This window comes from Dermacentor andersoni, chromosome 3 (genome assembly GCF_023375885.2).
Source record: "Dermacentor andersoni chromosome 3, qqDerAnde1_hic_scaffold, whole genome shotgun sequence".
NCBI classification, from domain to species: Eukaryota; Metazoa; Arthropoda; class Arachnida; order Ixodida; family Ixodidae; genus Dermacentor; species Dermacentor andersoni.
This window is the reverse complement of record NC_092816.1, coordinates 173,831,764-173,839,839: the sequence shown is the minus strand read 5'-3', so window position 1 is coordinate 173,839,839 and position 8,076 is coordinate 173,831,764.

Genomic DNA, 8,076 nt, shown 5'->3' with positions numbered 1-8,076 from the left:
TACCGATATGACGTGCGCTACACTTTTCAGCAATCGTCCCTCCATCCTGTCACTTCCTGTCACTACCCCACGTAGTCTGGGATAGAAGTTTCGTTAGGTTCATTGTTTTCAGATACTTTTCTTTAAGATGTTTAATGTGTGGGACGAAAGCGAGTCTATTGTCAAGTATAACACCTAGAAATTTGTGCTCTTTGTTTACAGGTATCTGTTGTCCACACAGTTCTAAGCAAGGATCCAGCCTTTCTCGCTGCGTGTGAAGGAGCTTAGCAATAAAATGCATGTCCCACTCCTCGAGCATCGCTTAATGCACCTAACCAAGCTCTTACCTCCTTGGGAGTGGCAGGTGATACAATGTGACATATCCTTTATAAAAGTTACAAAGCACGCTCCTGAGGCCGACATCAGAATGCATTTCCTAGAACTTCAGTACAAACACTCCTGCGCAGAGTTCTACACAGACGCTTCGAAGTCAAATGCCGGGGTATCCTATGCAGCCGTCGGCCCATCCTTCTCGGAATCCGATGTACTGCATCCGGAAACAAGCATCCTTACGGCCGAGGCCTACGCATTACTCTCTGCTGTGAAGCATATAAGAAGATCAAAACTTCCAAAAGCAGCGATCTATACAGACTCTCTAAGCGTCGTGAAGGCCTTAATGTCACTCTACAAACATAAAAATCCCGTATTCAATGAACTGTATTCGGTATTGTGTAAAGCGTACTCATCTAACCAGAATATCATAATATGCTGGGTCCCTGGCCATAGGGGAATCGAAGGTAACGTTCTCGCGGACGAGATGGCCACGTCAACCACATCGCAAGCTACTATCCCTACCGCTGATGTGCCTGTCACAGATCTGAGGCCTTTCTTACGAAATAAACTGCGAAATCACTGGCAGTGCACGTGGGACGCGCAAACAAATAACAAACTGCACGTTATAAAGCCCCAATTACGTTTTTGGCCCTCCCCAACAAAATCTCGGCGAACAGATGTCCTATTCTGTCGCCTCAGAATAGGACACACATTTGGCACACATAGTTATCTGCTTACTGGAAGTAAACTTCCAACCTGTGGTAGATGTGGCGAGAGGTTGACCGTCCTCCATGTGCTCCTGGAGTGTCGGGAAGCCGAAACGGAGAGAAAGAAACATTTTGCGCTTGCATACCATTATTACATCCCTCTACACCCGGATATGTTTTTTGGTAAGGAACCACTTTTTAACACCAAGGCAATCCTCAACTTTTGAAATCATGTTGTCCTACATGTAATAAGACCATTAATCTCGTAGCGCATCCTCTTTCCGGAGGATGCCGCTGTGATAAATTTTTATATAGCACATGCCTCTAGGCCCTTGCTTCTGAAGGGCTCTAACGAGGCCGTGGTGCTCTAGTGAATTTTAGAATCTTATACATTTTTATGTAACATTATTAATTCGTAATGCACCTTAATGCTCATTGTACACGTCTTTCCTCATTGCCATAATCTTATCACACATAGACTTTATGCACATTAGCGCGACCATTTTTTTAAGGCCCCTTTACAGCCATGTCCCATCAACTTCATAGAAGTCATAACTCCACTGCAAACTCATCAACACTGCTTTGGCGCTCTTTGGCCATACCTGGCCCTTGCGCCAATAAACACCATACATTCATTCAAATCTAACTATGCCCGGATGCGACTTACGCGGGGGCGCCTAAAGCTCTGGTACCTTTAAATGCTTCAACAGGCCATGTATGGCCTGTAATCACATCGCACAGACGCCACTGCGCAGCCCATAATTAGCAGTGCCAATGAAATCGCATAATTTTCAGAGTGTGAGTACAATTCATTTTTTTTTTCGATTTTTATTGGTGAGATTCGAAAAGATTTTGAGGAATAATTCAATCATTAACATAGACCTGGTTGCAGTAACTTTGTGGTTGAATGACCACAATATTACTCTAGCTCACATATACTATATAATCTAGCTCACATATACGACATATATAGCATACTTATACATAAATATATATGGAACGTCACGGTAATGGCGGCGCCGCCAATTCACCTAGCGTCCAATTACTATCGCAAAAAAAGCGCCTGTAAGGCGGTCACCCATATAGAGCCGGTTGAGTTGTACCTCAAGACACTTCTAAACACTGTCCTATTTACTAACCTTACATCCGGCCAGGCAGCTGGTCCTGTTCGCTATAAAACGACTCAATGATATCTAATAATAATAATAATAATAATAATAATCTTTATTCAGTATAATTACAACAGTACACAAAACGGAAGCGCCGAAGCCACAAGAGGGCTTGTGCGGCAACAACCGGCAGCCGCGGCAATCTACGCGCCACACCAGAACTCCATCAAAGCTGGTTGTGCATTTGGCACAACCATCACACATCACCAAAGATGCACTGATAACATCAGTACCTATTAAAGGTTCTCTAACGCTTGAACAGCAACTCTCAGTGTTTTGCGGGTGGACAAAGAAAATACATCGTCCGGTAGTTCATTGAAGATAGCAGGAACATAATAGCGTCTTGTTGCTTTACCGTAGTGAGTGCGCACTCTCGGTTTAAGATAACGAGGAACATGTCTCAACGGTACCGGTTTCGTATTTATGTGCCTGTATGCACTGCTCCAAAAATATTTAAGTACTACGATTTGTTTAAAAAGATTCTCAAAAGAAGGCAAACCGGCTGTTCTAAAGACACTGCTGGGCAAATTCTCCTGTGGCATGTAGAGGACACTTGTAGCGATGTTTTTCAAAATCCTATTAACTCGACATTTCCATGTGAAAGAGCAGTTAAAAAAACAACACATACCATATCTTAAAACACTATACCCCAGAGCCTGGGCGATTAGTTTTCTGATAGAAAAAGGCATCATGGTTTTTAAATTAAACAACAAACATGCAACACTTCTAAGTTTCTTACAAATGTGGGTCAAATGAGTATTCCACGCCAAATCACTGTCTATGTGCACACCAAGATACTTAACCGACTGGACGCTAGCTATAGGTTGACAAGAGCACAAAGAGCAATATGAAGGGTGTAAATATATGGAAGCGACGCTTGGTACATCTTTGTGCGGGTTACGAAAACAGACAAGTCTGGATTTGGTGCTATTTATTTGTATTAAGTTTGAGGCAAACCAATCACTAACTTTAATAGCGTCCTCTTGAAGGTTAGCCAGGGCACATGAAAACTCAGGGTTGCTTGACACTAGTAAAGTGTCATCGGCATAAAGGAATACGGTGGATGCTTTCACGTGGTCACATATATCATTCACATACAAGTTAAACAACAAAGGAGATAAGATAGACCCTTGCGGGACACCGCACACCAGACTTACCGCGTCGCTGCAGATAGGCCCAAACATGACTACTTGTGAGCGATTGTGAAGATAGTTTTTAATTAGTGACAAAAAAGGACCCCTAAATCCATATGAATACAGTTTAGAGATTAAAATTTGATGATTTACTGTGTTGAAAGCTTTTTTCACGTCCAAGAAAAGCCCAAATGCCACCTCATTGTTTTCCAGGCTTTGGTGCAGTAAATCAGAGAGATTTTCTAATAGCACCTGTGTTCCAGACCCACTAACAAATCCGTACTGACTCACACTCATTAGGTCATGTTTAGCAACAAATGCATTCATCACAGAAAGTACATGTTTTTCTAAAATCTGGGATATGCAAGAAAGAACAGAAATAGGGCGGTAGTTGGCAATATCATTCTTTTTCCCACTTTTGTACAGAGGAACAACGCGAGCACTCTTCAGTGAATCTGGCCATGTACCAGTTGCAATTATGCCGTTTAAAATAAATAGCAGAACATGTTTCAGAGCTGTAATATTTCTTATCAGATCAGCTATGAAAATGTTGTCAAGTCCGGCGGATTTATTACGTTTCAGACTAGACAAAATGCTGAAAAGATCAGATTCTGTCATAAGAGGAAGGAAGGCTGATGACGATACACTGTTTTTAATCTTTGTCGAGCTCAAAGTTTGGACTGCGACCCGTTGCTCAGCCGAAAATACGTTATTGAACTCATTAGCCAAAATAGGCGTCACTACACCGAAATTATGCTCCACTGCTTCTTGGACGGACAAGCGTATGTTACCACGTAACTGGTTTATCAGAGACCAAGTGTTCCTTACGTCGCGACGAGTGTTGTGAAACTGCTGAGCAAAGAACTTCCTCTTTGATAAGCGGATAAGCGCAGTTACCTTATTTCTGATGCAACGATATTCTGCTCGAAGTTTGTCATTTTTTGGCGCCCTGCGGCACCGAGACCAGAAAGTGTCCTTTTCTTTGATAGCAGCCAGGATTTCCGCAGTCAGCCACTGGCAGTCAATTTTACGTTTCTTCACAACCAAAGTTTTTCTGCACACTTTCTTTATTTCGCCTAATATCCTGACCAAGCTATCGTACGCAGTGTCGTTAGTGTTATGATGAGTAAATGAATCCCAATCATATTCAGTGACATGATTATCGAACTTTTTTTGGTCTAGAATGGTCACAACACACCTGGTAGAGTTAGCGTGCTGCATAGAGTCTGTTTTCATAAGGCGACACGCAATGTAATAGTGATCTGCCAGTTTCTGCCTGATTACAGCTCCGGACACAGAAGAAATGTCCGACGCACGGACGTTAGCATGGTCAATGCAGGTAGTTGTAATGCGATTATTAAGAAATTCTTCTCTAGTAGGATCGGCGACATGTGGTTCAATGCCAAATTCTGCGAGTACTGTTAAGTATCTTTCAGTGCCATGGCGATCACCCTTCATCAAATCGATATTGATGTCCCCTATCATGCACACGTTTTTAGCAACAAAGTTGGTTTTCAGTAAAGTTTGTAATTCTTCAATAAATCCCACCACATTTTGACTAGGAGGTCGGTACATAGCAAGAAGATAAAATGAAATACCACGACAGGATACTTCAAAGGCCATGACCTCCGCAGTGCCGAAGGAAACGGTAACCTCTGAGATCATCAATGATTCCTTGAAGTATACCGCAATGCCACCACCCCTGCTGTTGTTGCGTGTAATGAAATAGGCATGGTAACCGGGAAGCCTAAATACATCGGTTAGAGTGTCGGTAATGTGAATTTCCGTTAATACAAACACGTCAACAAAGTCACTGAGAGCACAGGCCGTAACCGCAAATTGATCCCAGTGTTTCCTGATGCTCCGAATATTAATGTGAAGAATGGTACAAGAACAACCCAACGCTGGGTGAAAGGTTTTAACAAAGGAGTCGAAATCTGGAAACGACATACTCTTTTGCGAGGAACTACAAATCTTAGGCCATCTTATCAATGTCGCTTACAGACGAGATTTTTAGAGCAGTAGCACCCTCGGTCTTCCTCGCAAATATTTTCCCATTTCGCACCCAGACAAATTTAAATCCCTTTGCTTTGCCTTGAACCCTAGCCCTCCAAAAAAGTTCACTGTTCGCACGAGTCAGGTTCTCACTGAAAAAAATGTCAGGAATCTGTTTGTTTTCGGCCAACGCCCTGAGTCGAGCCCTTGCCTGCAACCATTTGTCTCGCAAGTCTGGTGACGTGAATCTAGCCAATACCACCGGTATTTTTCCCTGGCCTCCCGATAAGCGGTGAACAGCACATACCTGTTCCGCCGTATGGTCATGCAAATTAAGCTTTACAGCTAGGTCCGACAAGACTGCCGGCAAGTCCTCATTTGCCGTGACCGGTAATCCGCTTATTTCCAGGTTAGCTCTGCGAGTATACTGTTCACTGTCATTTAGTTGCGATTGTAAGTGACTGATCTGTTTTGCCTGCTCAGATACAGTTTCCTCAAGGCAAACCACTTTCTGATCAAGTCTCATCGTTGCTTGCGAGTTGCTATTGCACTGTTCAAGAAGCTTGTCGTATTGCGACGACATGAACGTGACTGATGCTTTTAACTCAACAGTTGTGGTCTGCAGGGACTGACAAGTGAGCGTCAGCTTATCAACGTGTATTGGTATCAGTGCAAGACTGTCAATTACGTCTTTTAGACCAAGGATAGCTGTCAGCTTGTCTTCGAGGGAAGATAACCTTGCCAACATGCCTGAAGAGCTGTCCTGCGACAGCTTCCCAGAAGCGACAGTGGCTCTAGAGTCTCCGCGACATGTACGACAACGCCATTTCTCACGTTTCGCAGACCCCATTGACGTGTATGTCGACTCAGCAATACCAGAACAGTGCTGCCCAAAATGATAAGACAAACTGCATTCCGCACAAGTAATGCTACACTCATCTTCAAAAATCGCATTGCATAAACCACACTCTGCACTGCTATCAGTCATAGTACCGGATCAAACACTGTACGAAAAAACGCCTTGCAGTCAGCGGCGGAAAAAAATCTATATATATGTATATATATATATGCAGCTCACCTGCCAACAAACAGTAACATTCAGAGCACTGCAACAGATTGCCGCTGACTGCAGGGTTGAAGTGGCTCGCGTAGCCTTTTGTAGCTGCTGCAGGCTCTAGTAGCGCCTTCTAGTGGGAACTTTCTTGTCCTTTGCTCGCGTGGTTCCCCTGGTATGAAGCGGTGAACAGCAACGGCCTGATGATAGTGCAATCTTGGTGACGGTGATAACTTGAATCCGGTTGTCGCTCCGTCCCTCACTTCAAGACGCACGGGTGGTCATCCGATGAATGCTGCCAACAAACAGAGTAACATTCAGAGCACTGCAACAGATTGCCGCTGACTGCCTAAATAACCTAACTGCAACAAATATATGTCATCAAGAGCACAAGTCTGTTATTAAAGCAGACCTTTCTGCACCTTCTATGCCTACTTTCCTAACCATCTGATTGGCCTAAGGAGGCCAAGTATTGCCGCCTTGATGATTTTCGTGATGAGTGCGTGACGTGCCTATGTGAGACAGATTTTCAGTGGAGCCCGGCGAAAGGCATACTTATGTTAAAATAAGAGAACAGGTGCATTGAGCTGAAGCAAGCTCCGCACCTTTACTCAGCTACCATTAATTTCATTTGCGGCATTGCTTTAACGGCGTCTTCAATAGAGTGGTCAGTGTCCGTGTACTTACCGATGTTTGCAGTGGGCTTCAGCTTGGAACCAAAATTTACGAATATATAGGACTGCAGCAATCCTATTAATGTTGCTGCTGCTTTACTGCTAACAATACCCAGGCTCGTTCGTCTTAATTATAAAGCTTTAAGTACAGCTGTGGCATTTCATCCCTCCCCATCAGACACATGGCTTACTTCGGCAAGGGAGCCTACAATAGAGCGTGGCAGATGAGTCGGTCTACGCATGCTTAATTCTAATGCAGCAAAACCTAATGTAACTGTAATTATTCTCGAAAAAATATTTGGCGCATTTCCTCAAGATTTAGCTTCGAGTAGCGGCGGTTCTCGCATCCAAGTGTGTAATCTTATACTAAATTTTATAATTTCGTCCCTGTACAATTTGATATCACAATATCGTTTCCATAACAACATATTTACGTAATTATAATTCTTTACCGAATAATATTCACAGCTGAGATTATGTTCGAATATTATAAAGTGTGGCTTATCTTCTTTAAACGATTTTGGCAATTTTGGCGACATAAATTGGACGCTGATGCCTAGTCAACGCTAAGTCGCTTTAAAAGGGCAATTTCACCATGAGGAAGAAGTGGGTCTTGAAAGAGCGATAAAATATTTATGTCAGCATGAATCGGAGATCACGATAGAGAATGTTTTAGCACCTTATGACATTTACACTAAATAAATAATATCTTCATCTACTTTCCATTTACATAGAGCAATAGGCAACGCAACCTGCCAGCAGTTCCTAACTGAAGATAGCGGAAATGCGAACTAGTCGCCTTTCTCACATAAAAAACATAAACTTAGTGAAAGTTTCAGAAACACAACTTTTATTCTTATTAGTGCTTTATCAACGAATGTACAGAAATAAAACACGCAGACACGAACGGAACAGGCGCTAACTTCCGAATAACCTTCAGTGTGAGATGTTCTGAACATAAACAGCAAAACAGATAAACGAAATCAAGGAAGATAACTAGCCACCCTATCGCTCCAACACGTTTGCGTTACT